We start from the raw sequence: 14148 nt of genomic DNA on the forward strand, positions 1-14148 counted from the left end.
TCTTCAATGCTGTTATTGCTAATAATAATAATATTCAATACTCATACATTTTTTTATAACTCAATAACTCACTGCTAGTAGTCATATTGTTTTCATAGGTCAATCCTGTTCCCAGACATTCCTAGTGCAAGACTGAAGTTATTTCTTTAAAAGTGATATTCGACAGTTGACTGTTGAAGCAATGTTCTGTTATTAACTAACATGTAATTAGTTCATTAAAGAAATACCTCAACTGAATAGCATGTAACTTAATACAATCTACCAAAGTGCAGAAATCCACAGTTTCTCACAAATGGCAGCAAAATTACAGAGCAGGGGAACTGGAAATGAGAAGATGCCAGCTGGCAGGACACTACGTGTTTCAGATTACTGTGTGTTTATGACCTCTGTGTTCTAGAAAAAAAAAATTAATTAGATTATGCTATTTGAGAATCCTGGAATGCCATGGCTCTGTGCCAGGCTTATCAGAACCACACATCTGAAGTTTAATTAAGCTGTTTTAAATTTCACCCGTATTTCTGAGTTTTGAGAAAGCAATCAATGTAGGAACTAATAAATAACAGTGGAAGAATGCTGTGATTCCCTCAGATGGCAGCATTCAGTATAAAATTATGGACTGTTCCAAAGTCTACTATACACTCGTTTGATTGAACATGAATATGATATGAAGCAGTACTCTTTGCTCAAGAGTATCTGGAAATAAAAAAAAAACGGATGCAATATGGGAACTGTATTTGTAGAAACTTACCAAATTGTTTTTGAAAATCCAAGTTGTTGCCTGATGGCATGTCTTTGTCTCAGTCTGGGGTCATACTGGGGAAAGGCACATGAATTCCACAATTAGGAAAAGGAAGCAAAGGGAGATTTACTTCCTGTTCACCTTGATGAGAGAATTAATCATTCTAGCTATTTTTAAGTGTACAGTTCAGTGGCATTAAGTACATTCACACTGTTGTGCAACCATCAGCATCATCTATCTCTAGAATTTGGCTTACAGTTCTCTTGTTAATTGCTTTCCAAAATAAGAAAAAGAAGCCTTTTAAAATTGCCCTAGGAGTATTCGGTCAAGGCTGAACATATGCAGGACACTACATCTGTGTCTACACATGTAGGAGCCAGTATGATCCTGCCTTACGTTCCTGCAATTGAAGGATCTAAGAGGTTTGATTATGTAACCAGAAAAATGGGTTGTGACTGAATAAAACTGTCCAGCCAAACTTATGAGAAGAGAATATTTCCAGGTTTTGAGAAAACAAACAAATCTGGCAGAACAGAAACTGATACCACTAACTGCTTTGATTAAGCTATTTCATTCATTCAATCAAAATATTTAGTGAGCATCTACATGTGCTAGATATTGTTCTAGGCAGTGGGGGATTCGTGGTGAACAAAACAGACTAAGTCCTCATTTCCAAAGATCTTATATTCTAGTTGGAGAAACAGTCAATACACAGATAAATATACAATAGATGGTTATGATGAAATGTAAGTATGGGTAAGAAAAAAATAAAAGCAAGTTTGCCCCCTTTTTTTCTATTTCTTGCCATTTATAATATTCTAGAGACAAAAGCAGGGAAGCTTCTCTGAATAGAAACCTTGTTTACCAAACAAGCCATTGGACCTCATTCCTATGCCCTTACCTTGGTGCTATGGAGGGGAGGTTGTGCCATAGTGTGGAGGCCTTGCTTCTCTTTGCTCTCCTCTCTCTGTTTCTCAGGTTTTTTTCAGCATCTTGGTTCCTTTTCCTCTTCTTCCTTCATTTCATTGACCAAGCAGGTGACCAAGGGTACCTATTCATTCATTTCTCCAACAAACAGAAATTGGAAATCTGTCATCATAGAGCACTGTGCTCATTGCTGCAGGATGTTGGGTATGCATAAGGCACAGTTTATCTTCCAGAATTCATTGGCATTTAGATATGTAGTTGCAGAAGGAGGTGTCACATAAACAGCAGAGGTGACATCGCTTTGAGGATTTCAGGATATACACCAACATAACTTCTGTGAAGGCAATCCAAGAAGAATTCACAGAAGAGATGACTCTAGAGCTGGATCATGTTGGATGAGCAGTGCAGAATTCTGAAAGTTAGGAGAAGAGAGGCTCTCAATAAGGAAGAAGAAACCAGTTGTTTGCTGCCGCAGGAAAAGTTGAGGGGGAAGAAGACTGACCAAGGTTTGATCACAGGTGAGTGTCTTTGAGACAGTATCTTCTATGGGTGTGTGGGAGAACACCTGGCAGAAAATTAAAATTCAGTAAATCAATTGTTTTGTCTAAATAATATCAACTCACATTTTTAGCTGACTTCACCACTGAACTAAGCTCACTCAATTCATTCTTTTATTCATTCAGATATTAATGGATTGGCAAATTTGTGCCTATACTAGGGATAAGGCAGTAAACAAAACAGAAAAATTCACTGCCTTCAAGGAACTTTGCATTCCAGAGGAGATAGATCTTGAACATAGCAATAAATATGGAATGCATTTACATAGGTATACATATGCATGGAGGAGAGAGAGAGAAATCTACTGCACAGATGAAAGATTGTGGGGGTTGGCTAGGCAAGTGGCAGGTCTATAGGGCAGTCTGGAATCTCCCAGGCAAGAGCTGATCCTCCGGTCCACAGGGGGAATTTCTTCTTCCTCAGGGAACGTTCAGTTTCAGTTCTTAAGGCCTTTGAACTGATTGGATCTGATCCACTCAGATAATCCAAGATAATCTTCACACAAAGTCACCTCAACGTAGATGTTAATCTCATCTACCACGTACCTTCACAGCAGCACCCAGATGAGTGATTACCCGAATAACCAGGCACTATAGCCTTGCCAGGTTGACACATAACACTGACCATCACAGATGAGTCCCCAATTTTTACCCAATAACACATCGACTGGCTTTGTGTAGACTATGACGATTCCTTCGTCTACCCTCCGCTTTTTAACTGGCTCTTTTGAATTATGCAGACAGCCTCAGACTTGGATTTCCTGTCTCACAGGCTGTAGTCAGGTTCCAAATGACAAAATATTAATTGGGAGGACTGCACACGATCTTGTTTGCGGATTCATTAGCACCGGGAGCTTGGCTTCTGCAGCTGGATGTCTCAGTGCCAAGAGGGTACATTTCAGCCCCAAAATAGCAGCCTCTTGGATCTCATGTCCCACTTGGTGTCCACTCTAATCTTCAACTCTTTAACATAAGAAGAGCTGTGCTGCTTACATTGCTGTCCATAATTCAATATTCAAATGCCCCTTTAAGAACAAAAAGTGCCTGTGTGACTTGGTGTGGGTCATGGGTAAATTCTAGGGATGGGGAATAAGTACCACTCAGTTCATCCCGTTGACCCCAGTGAACTCTGCTCAAAAAAATATTTGCAGAGTGACTGAATGCCAAAGCATGCCTTGAGTTTATGCAACTTGGTGACATTTCCACTGCTAAAACTGTGCTACTACAAACTTTATCTTGGAGAACTCATGATAGGTGGTGAAGTTGCTCCGAACCTAGGAAGCTGCTATTGGCCAAATTATGTGCTCTTGGAGAGAAATATTTCCTGTGTATTAACAAAAAAGGGGGGGGGCATGACTAATATGGTAAGAATGTTCTCATTTTCTCCAGGAGGAGAATGGAGGCAGGTAGAGCTTTGCAACAATCCATGGTCACAAACCTCAGTAGACACCCAGGTCATTAACTAACCACATGCATGTGGCACAGGGAATGGAACATCCCAGGGCTCCGAAACCACAGGCATCTCTCTGCTGGATTAAAGGAAGCAGTTTCACAGGCCCATACAGAAAGGGATGTGGTGATTTTTTCAAACCATTCTGATTTATAGTCAATAAGGTGCAAGGTTACGGTACACAGAGTAAATGAATCGTTTACACTTCTTCTCACCACCCCCTTCCAGAAGCTCTGGCTTCTGCTGGTTTTTAGGAAGATACCAAGAATGTCACCCTTATAGTAATCGTGCCTGGTCCTCATCCCCGTCATCCAACCCCACATCTGTGAAGTGATCCTTCAGAAACTCCTGACTTTGGTGACTAGCCAAGTCAGGGTGTGATATTTTTTCCTGTTTAATTAAAAAAAAAAAAAAAGTCTTGCCCATTTGCTTTTTCCAGCTATCTGAAAGTTCAAAAGGTAAAGAACATTTCCCTCCACAAATAAGCCGTGGAATGTATTTGGAAGTTGAGTTTTCATCAGCAGTCGCTGTTGTGAGCCACTTATTCCACTGCTGAGGAAGGTGAAACGGGAGTTCTTTCCTGAAAGGGGGGGATACAAAGGGGATGTTTATAATCTGACATCTAGGGGACAGGCTCTGGGACTTTTGGGTCATCTTTCTGACATTGATCTAGGCCAGTGCACCCTCAGAGAGGAGGCATTTGTCATGCTTCCCTGGCTTTGCCAAGAGCCTGGGGCATGATATTCTCTTCATTGAGAGAATATGACGAGTTCACGGTCCCTTGGAGGCCTTCGGATGACAGGCCATGATGGTACTTTATAAACCAGCCTGTCCTTAGCAAAAGACTCTTTTTATAAATTATATTATTAATCTATAATGATACAAAGCTGAATGCCATATTCACTAGATAGGGCTGCCCACTAGAGACCAGGGGGCTCCTGTCCATGGAACTTGGTAGAAAGCCCCCAAGGTATCCCCTTGCATGCTGATCCAAGGGGGGAGATGACACATTCTGTGGCACTGCATGGAGGAAGTGACATTTGAATTGGGCCCTGCAAGACAGGGAGGATTTGAGCAATAAAGAAGGATATAACCTAGGCCTTTTCTGCCTGCTTGATCTCATCTTCCAACATTCTGGAGTTATTTTTCAGTTATTTAAGAAAATTGGCTCGAATCCCCATCTTCCGTGCCATGCACAGTTGAGCACCCACCTCAGCAGACCTCAGAGGTCTTTGAGCGTCTCCGTGTCTCTTGGTTGCCGTTTCCTACACTTTCTGGCTTCCACTGAATTTTCCAACTCTTCTCTGTGTTTCATTTTCTCAAGAACTTTTTTTCCTCAGTCATACATCCCTTCTGTCCTCAGTTTCTCAAATCACCACTGATATAAGGCTGTCTGATGTTCAAGATTTTAAGATCACCAATGAGAGTTGTAGCATGACACACAATTGCCAACATCGTAGCTTCTATATCAGATACCCCTCACCCCATTCCCCTGGTCCTCTCAGCCACAGGAAATACCTTACTGACCATTCTCATATTTGGGGTGCCACTTGCCATTAATCTGGGGCCACAGTTAGAGTAAGGCAAGGCTGATGTCATCAAAAGTTCCCCTACTATTATGACTCGAAGAACTGAAAAACTTTCTTTTTCACGTAACAGTCTTAAGTAAGATTTCCAGGCTGGCCTTTGGCTCTGTTCCACTTGACTATTCAGGGACCAGGTTGTGAGTTGTTGCTCCTTTGTCCCCCAGGCCTGTACTGTTCACACGGCCAGAGCCGGATACAGCCAGCAGGGAAGGGGAAAACAGTGGAATAGAATGCCTACTCTCCATGGCTCTGGCCCAGGGTGGGGGGCGGGGGGCACACTCTGCTTCTGCTCATCTTCCAAGGGTGAGATTTCAGTCACAAGACCAAACCAAGGAGTGCTAGGAAATGCAGTGCCCACCCAGGTAGCCACGTGCCTAACCCCATCTCTTGTACTACAAAGGAAAGCAAGAAAAAATGTTGGTGGAAAAATAAGGGTCCCTGCCGCATCTTTCCCTTGTCTTCCAGAAACTTCTTCCTTTATATCCAACTTTTTTCCCCCACTTCTCCGCAACCAACTCCTGGATTCCTGTCACATTTCAAATACAAAACAATTTAGTTTCAGTTCCTTATGTTTTAATACTCTTCTCCCAGATCAGACTTAGGGGCCTCAATTTTAATGCTAAAATAGCCTGTGAAGCTCTTTTGTCACACGGAAGAATCAGCCACTGCTGAGATAAATGCTGCCTGTTCCCGCAGGGCAGTCACCAAGTAGTTATTTTGCTCTGAGTGTACTTGTGAGGTCCCACTCATACACAAGCAGAAAAGCAGTAATCTTTCCTCTCTGCCGCATGAGGGATTGAGTGCAGGGCAGGTAAAGGGGGAGAATGTTCCCTGAAAAGGAAACACTGGAACAAAGTCATGGAAGAGAGAAAGCCTGGGATAACGTCAGAGGCAAAAGCTGGGCTAGTTTACCTGGCTCATAGGCTACGTGAAAAGGAACGAGGCATTAGGAAGGATTCTTTCTAGTCACAAGTAACAGAAACCTAATGCAGACCAGCGGAGGCTAAATAGGGTAATTATATGAGAGGTCACAGAAGTACTTGTAGTTCCAAGTTTGGCTAGATCTAGGGCTCTAACAAGGGTCATCAAGTCTCTGCCTCTATCTCCAAACTGTCTGGCCTCTGTCCTCCCAAATAGGGACTCTCCAGGCTTTGACATCTCCAGGGCATATATTATCTGTAAAATGTTTAAGCTGGCGTTTCCAGTGAGTCACTAAGGTAAAATAAAGGTGGAATCCCAGAGCCAGATGATCCCATGCAGAATTTGACAAGTAAAGGACAGAGAGCCTGTTCTAATGACTCTTAGATTCTCCTTACAGAGTGAAGGTTGGAAAAAGGATTGCAATGGTGGAGAGGTTCTCACGGTGGAGAAGGGAAGGATTTTTTAGAGAGATGTTTTTGGCACAGCTCCTCTCTAAAGCCCTCTCGCTGTCGTGAGCTCCTTGTGCGAGCTGCCTCTTTCCCTTCAAGCCTAGTGAGGATTCATCTTGGGAGCTCTCTGAGCTGGGAGACACTACTATGTCAGAGTCACAGCTGGGCATGCTGCAGCCACCATGGTAGCAGGACAGAGGAGTTGCACTGCCAACCCTCCAAGAGTCTGCTGAGACAAGAGATGTGTCAGTGTTTCTGGGGGACTGGAGGGAGGGAGGCCAGGAAGGGGAAGAGCCAGTGTGGGCTCAGCCTGGGTCCTGCCCAATAAGGCCACCAAGAGGGGTGGAGGAAACCTCGGTGGCAAGAAATTGGAGGTGAATGATGTATTCTTGGGGAATGCAGAAGGACTCATTGAGAAACTCACCAAAATTAGTTACGGGAACTACAGGACATAGCTCTGTGATAACGGAAATATCCAAAGAAAACATGAAAGTCCCTGCAAGAGGTAGAGATGGTTTGAAACATCTGCCACCCAGACAGCATGAAGCCAGATTATTCAAGGATCATTTTAAGTGGAAATTTTCCGTACTCCTTAGCATTCCTCCTTCTCCACCCATAACTCTGATCCCAAAGAATCAGAAACTACTTAGCAAGCTTGGGGTGGGCAATTAGAAGTACGTGGTAGACCACGTCTTTCCTCCCCACCCATCCCTGTTGTCTCCCAGCCTGAAGCAGGCCTAAGCCGAAGAATGGGGCAATATTTTACTTTAAATCAAGTTCGAAGTTTTCATTAGCATTTTGGACTCATTCTTGTCATTTCTAAATTAGAACAATATTTGTGACATAAAGTGAGTCTAGGACATAAGTATGATCAGAATTGGACTGCAGGAATTTCCATCCAGGTCAGATAAAATTTGGAAGTCACAGCAGCAAATAAAAATAATCTCATTTGATTACATTATAAATTCTGCTTGTTCAAGATACTCCTTCCCTCTCCCTAGATATTATGCCTCCAGAAGAAAAAACAGCATCGCTCCCCCAGAGCCCATAACAGTTCCTGAAAAAGACTCCTGGTGGCCCTTCTTAGGTCAGTGTCCCTCACTCCACCCCCGCCAAACCTGTGACCAGGAAACTGTATGGTTATAAACAGCCCCAACCGGGGTCACTTGGAGAAAACAAGGGCCTGGCTTTAAAAGAAAACAACGGTGGCAGCACATAGATATCAACCGTGATAGGAAACAACAGCATGTGGATTCTGAAGGATTGGAAGAAGAGTCACTGCCAAAGAAAAGAAAGGCGAAAATGAATGCAGAACCTCGAATTCCATCGGGTGGGCTGGTAAAGAGCATGTTGGGAAGAGTCTGCTGGGGACACAGATCCAGAGTGTTAGAAACGCAGCAAAGTGGAACAGTGGCAGCAGGGATCTCATTGTGGCCTTTGTCAGTCCCCTGCCATCCGTGCTGGCACTCAGGTGCCACTTACTCTATCCTGGTCATGGGAGCTTGCTACCCTCTCTGATATGCCCATTCAACAGGGTGACAGCTAGAGCTGGAGGCATCCCTGTGGGTTGCCCTAAAGCCTGTGGCACTCCTAGGAACCGGCTTATTGGGTCCTCCAATAGTCAGCAGATGGGTGTGAAGCCAATAATACTCCCATATGGTATTGCAGAAAGGAAGCACATATTCCACACCTAAAAGGCATCTCATCCTTCACACACCTTGAGGTTACAGGTTCATTAGCTTATTCAAAAAACGCATATGTATACTTTTACAGCCTGACTATATGATAAGCACCGTGTTAGAATCTGGGAATATAAAAGTATTTAGTAAACAATGTCTGTAAGTTTGTCTCTCGTCACAAAATTGAGTTCTACTAGAGCAGAGGCTCTGCCTGTCTTACCCAGTACTGTGTATCCAGTGCCTGGAAAAATGCCTGGTGCACGCAGGAGCTCCATCAATGTCACTTGATTGGATAAATCAGAATCATTACTGCCCTCTAGAAGCTTAGAGTCCAGTGGAGGAGAAAGATGTGTAAGCACAACACAGTGTAGTAAGTTCAATGACACAAGGACTCATAAAAGTGTGGGGCAGCAAACAGAGGGTGGGAACGAGGGAGGGGTGAATGAGGCTTCCAAGAGGTGACGCAATGTGGGACATTAAAGGACGAACAGAGCATCGCCCGTTTGTGCTGTTGTTCTCCTCCCCTCTTCTTCTCTTTGAGGTTTCTTGATTACATGTCTCCTCTTTCTGATGGGTTGGGAAAGTGGGCAGAGAGTGAGCGCTCTGGGCCTGCTGTCCTGGGTGTGGTTCTTTCTGTAGCTGTGCCAGGGGTATGACTCTACAGGATCTCAGCAACAAGCCTGTGGGACTGTAGCCTGTGGGATCTTGGCAGAGCTATCCCAGTGCTAAGGTCAGAATTGGGGAAAGATGTAGTAATCTCCTTAAAGGCACGTGGGCTCAAAGGCAACGCAGGCACTGAACAAGCTCCTCTTGCAAACTGTATTTGCAGGGAAGTTAATGGAAGCTTTTTTCTGTGTGTGGCCAATTCGATGGGGTTAAAATATGATTAAGCCTAAACATGTAAACACGAAATTCCCAAGTTAATGATGATGTAATATTCTGTTAGGGTCAGGCCAGATTATAGCTGATTGTGTTGCTTCATGTTGGAACCTGGTCCAAAATGTTGATTCCACTTATAAATCCTGTAAGTCATCCCCAGAAATAGCATGGTCCACCAAAAAGAAGCCTTTCTAAAGTTTCTAGAGAGTTTCAGTGAGACATTTCTTAGCACCACCTGGAAAAACCACAAACGACACTGACCGGCTCTTAGGGAGCCTCAGCAAAATGCCACACATCTAGAGCAGAGAGCCTGCCATGCCCTCCCCAGGCACAGCGACAGCACCGGCCCGGGCAGAGCGTGCTCTGCCTCATATCCTCCCAGGGAAGGGAAGCGCATAGCCGTTAAACAAAAAGGAAAAATAATACCACACTCGGTTGAAATCACATCCAGTTGGGGCCCAGGCTCGATCTGTAATCCTTCATCCTTTCTGGTCTTCGTTCAGCTGCCACTGACATCCCCACAGGATGGATTCTTTTTCCAGGGCAACAAACTGCTCAATTCATCAGGGATCAGAAGCACAGCTCCCGTGCTGTTTCTGCAGGATCCTTAAAAGGTTTGAATATGAATGGAAACCAAAGACATATGATTTTCAGAAGTGAACATATTTTCACCCTCGTATAAGGATGTTGATCCTTATCACTCCCTTGCACGTGGAGAGTGTCCCTACTCTGCACCTTGTTCCTAGTGACTTCAAAGGAAGCCTGGAAGGAGCCCCGTAACACACGCGCTGCCCCACTCTGTTCCAACCATAGCATTTCTGAAAGCACTTAAGTGCAAAAGCAAATGTTTCATCTAGGTCAGGACCTAAAATAATGACGCTTGATTTTTTTTGAAAAGATTAGCTACAAGAAAGAAAAGGGCTGCAGGAAGTCATAACAGTAATGGTGATCATGATACGAACATGCAACATCTGGAATTCTAGGAATTATGCCAGTGAGCACAATAGCGCTGCTAAGGCCCTGGGCACAATTCAACCTCAGCTCTGGGTTAGTTTAAAAAACCACCAAAAAACTTGAACATAGGTCTTTAAGTTTGAGTCTGAGTCTGTTTTCTACAACCATCTGAATGGAACAAAAGCTAACTATTGTATGTTAAAAGGTGAGATGTTTTCCTATTTGATAAAGTTGTACAATAGACTCCACACACTCAACTGAATTATGGCAAAGTCTTAAGGATGAAAATGCTTGTTGTTGCCTACATTTTTCCCATACTCATCTTGGAAATTCCCATCCCTATAATGTCTCCTGTGACCCTGTTCCTGTGGCTAACGTGTCACCCAGCTATCACCTGCCTGGCCTGCTATGATAGTGTAATGCAAAAAAAATAGAGTCTGCAGAAAGAAACTCTAGTCACCCTCTCCTGTCTGCTGATTGCCTGGTGACAGGTTAGCTGGCCTCTTGAACCTCAATTACTTCATGCGAATAATGCCATGTTGCCTGTCCAAAGGCAGGAGGCTAGACAAGATGAACCATGTATCTCAATTTGGTGTATACTTTATCTTAAAACAGTGCTATGGATCAACCAAATCCCTATGCTATGAACACAGAACTTAGATACAAAAATAAAGAATTAAACAAATAATATAGCTCATGTAATTTTGCTTCTACCTACTTAGTTTCATTTGAACAGCTTGGTGTTTTCTCAGTTCAATTTCGTCCAGCTGGAAGGCCCACAATTCTATTATGTTTTTTTTTTTTTTTTCCAGAGGAATTTAAAATAATGATGAAAACAAAAAATCAGGTAGGTCATGAACATGTCTCTTGGAGACATCCCCTCTTTTTCATTTTTATAGCCCTGCCTGACATTAAGCCTTTAGCACTTCTTGCTTTACCATAGCTTCTTTATCAGTCTTCCTGGATTTAGGACCACCTTCCTCCAGTTCATTTTATTCTTTTATCTAATTATTTTCCTTCTGTACCTAAAATCCAGTTCATGCTCCATAGTTTAGGCCTTTCCCAGAGTGGCTCCAACTTGACTTTTCTTCTCACTTCCTGTCATTGCTCATGAGATGTCTGATTAGCCACAGGGGACACCGGCCGTCCCACCTCATTCCTCGTACCTTCTCACCTACCAGGTAGCCCAGGTTATTACCTCTCTGTAGGATTCTCTTCTGTTTCAGTTTTCTAGTGCTGTAGACACTTGAAACAACATGCAGTGGTTAAGTGGCTAACCAACACTCATCTGTTATCTCATGTGGGTCAGAAGTCCAGGCCTAGCAGAGCTGAATTATCTTCTCAGTATGTCGTAAGACTGAAATCAAGGTGTCAGACTCAGCTGGAGACTCAACCAGGTAAAGATCTACTTTCAAGCTGCTTCACGTTGTTGGTAGAATTAATTTCCTTGTAGCTGTAGAGCCCAGGTCTCTGTGGTCTTGCTAGCTGTTGTCTGGGGGCTGTGCTAGGCTCCTAGGGGTGACTCTCAGGTGCTTGCTGTGTAGCCCCCTCCATCGGCCCTCTCACACTTCCAATTTCTCTGACTTCAGAAAGGACCCAGTCCCTTTTAAAGGTTCAACTGATTAGACAAGGCCCACCAGATATCCTCCTTTTGATTAATACAACCAATTAGGGGCCTTACTTACATCTGAAAAATCCCTTTTACTGTCCACACCACGCAATCATAGGAGTAATATATCATTATATTTACAGACACCACACACGCCAATGGGAGGGAATGATAAAAAGGCAAGATCGTTGAGATCATCTTCACATTCTGCCCCCCACACTTTCCTTTCTTTCACTGCAGAAATACTGCTATTCATTATCCAGGAGCTAGCTTAAATGCATCCCCTGTGTTAAGTAGTCCTGACATCCTCAGGTTGAGCTGATGCCCATGTGCTCACCGTGGACCTCCATTTACCCCCATGCTGTTATACTTGTATATACTACTATATATAAGTTATAACTTATATATACTACTATACCTAGCTGTGTATGTAGGTATTGAAAGAAATTGGGACATTGTAGAATTCTCAGGTTTGTTTTGCATCCTGAAGATCCCATGTTTGTTGATAATGGGTTCTGTGTGTTAAAACCCCTTCAAAATATTGTTTGTACTACTTGAGAGGGAGGCATGCCATGTTATCTAGTAGTAAGGGTGGAGGCTGAACATCAAGTGAAGCTTGAGTCCCCTTTACCTTGCAGACTACCCTTGCACATCCAATAACTCAGGACTTTCATGCCAGTGGCATCGATATAGAAACCAAATGTAAGATTAAAACTGCTATTCACATTCATGACACATTCACATTTGCTTATAAAGGACTAGATCATATGAGAAAATATTCTCAGCAAATTGGTTGGAAAGATGCTGAAGAATAGGTGTAATTCTTTTTTTTTTTAATTTCAAATTAAACAGTTATTCTGTATCTGTTGTCCAAATGGATAAAGCAGGTGGTGGCCATAAACGGTATCAATAATTAAGCAAGAGCAGCCCTGGCATCCATGTGAGAACTTCAGCATGGCCTTTAGTTATGAATTCTTTTTTCCCCTATGAAATTTTCTTTCATAAAGGAAATAGAAAGAATTCCCCTTTAATGTGCTTGATTATTCCTCCTGAGAGTCAACTGAGGTCTCATCCAGCTTCCCCAGGACTAGCGAATCCAGTGTTTTGTGTCATTCTCTCTAGGTGCACACAGTGGAGATGGAATCCATGTGAGATTATTGGGTGGTCCATAGACGCCACTGTGCATTGGAGCTTAGGAAGAAACAGTTGTTTTTGCCTACTTAGCAATGCAAAATATATCCTGCTTTGTCCATTTTCTGGAAAGAGGATTGGAATTTGAGTAATTTCATACTATAGGCTGAATTTCAGGATTCCTCATTTTGAAAAGAATGAGCATGGGAAATTATCCAGAACCACAGCTCTTTGCCGTGACTCTCTGGAAAAAAAGAAAAAAGGAAAAAGCTGGAACTTCCCTCCCCATATTCTTTCATCCAGGACAGCACCATTCACCAGCTACTCTTGAGTTCAGAACTCCCCAGATAACAGCCAGGAGAAAGAAAAACTAATGACTACTTACCTTTTAACATGTTTGCAGAGAACTGGGTTCTAAACTCTGTGCCAGTGGAATTCTGGAAGTAAAGGCACCAGTTAGGATAATATTTAACAAAGCATTTTGAACGGGCACCAAGCTTCCATTAATGGAATTAAAAAAGATCTGCCAGTGTTTGGGGGAAGATGATTCCCACAGTTCCCCTCCAAAATGTTTTTAAATATGCAGGGGAAAAAAAGAAGAGATGAATCAAGCAGAATACTTCATGGACAAGTTTTGTAAGCCGAGATGAATTATGTTAGCTTCTGTTCCGCCAAGAAATGTATGGATACTGCCATTGCCCTAATCATCGGAGATGGTTTAAAAATTGATTTGGAAAATCGGCACTTGACCCTGTGACCCTGATTTTTTTGTCGACATTTTCAATCACATCTGGCCTTTAACTGTAAAATTGTTGGCCTATTCCAGAGCCTATTGCTCTGCAGCTGCATGCATTTTGCACACAGAGTAACTCCTCTCCCAGAGATTTAGGAGACCAGGACAACACAGCTTTCATCACTGGAGCGCTTAATGACAAAAAGAATTCTAGTAAGTTTCCACGAAAAGGCCCATTGGCCTAAGATATGGAAAAGGAAGAAGAAGCACTATGAGAGACTATTGGCAAGGGCATCTACTTGGGTGTGGGGAAACCTTGATTTAAATTATAACTCTATCTTTGAGCCTCAGTTACACAAGAAAGAAAGACATTTTGTCCTCTAGGATCAACGGGAGGGGTGGGGGATATTTTAGGGATTAAAATAAAGTGCAACTGTCTCGAAAACACTTTTAGAAATAATTATATAAGTTATGCTATTTAACTTGGCAGCATCATAGTGATCCTCTAGTCCAGAAAAATGCGGTCTTTTATAA

The sequence above is a fragment of the Lemur catta genome, chromosome 23 (assembly GCF_020740605.2).
Source record: "Lemur catta isolate mLemCat1 chromosome 23, mLemCat1.pri, whole genome shotgun sequence".
In the NCBI taxonomy this organism is placed as follows: domain Eukaryota; kingdom Metazoa; phylum Chordata; class Mammalia; order Primates; family Lemuridae; genus Lemur; species Lemur catta.